Below are 359 nucleotides of genomic sequence, written 5' to 3'. Positions count from 1 at the left end.
GTGTGAGTGTGTGAGTGTGTGTTATTTTCTCTCTGCCACTCGGTCTCTCTCATGCACACTCATAAATGTATTTTTAATTACGTGTGTGTTGATGTACATATGCATCTCACTGAGATTAACATGCATTTTTACTTGCAAGTCGGGTTTAATGAAACTCACTAATAGCACCAGTTCTGCTCTGCAACACACACACACAAACTCCCATTAGGGCCATCATTCTGTCATCTCTGCTGCTGTAGAGCTGTTCTATAGGGAGCCTTGAGGCTGACTTATGGCTGTCCACACACCACATTACAGTAGACCTGTAATGTGTTGCTGAGCAAGAAAATATTAGGCCATGGGGAGGAAAAAACTAATTT

This window comes from Morone saxatilis, unplaced genomic scaffold, assembly GCF_004916995.1.
Source record: "Morone saxatilis isolate NCDOM2014 unplaced genomic scaffold, NCSU_SB_2.0 Contig14, whole genome shotgun sequence".
In the NCBI taxonomy this organism is placed as follows: domain Eukaryota; kingdom Metazoa; phylum Chordata; class Actinopteri; family Moronidae; genus Morone; species Morone saxatilis.
Note: the sequence above shows the minus strand (reverse complement) of the source record.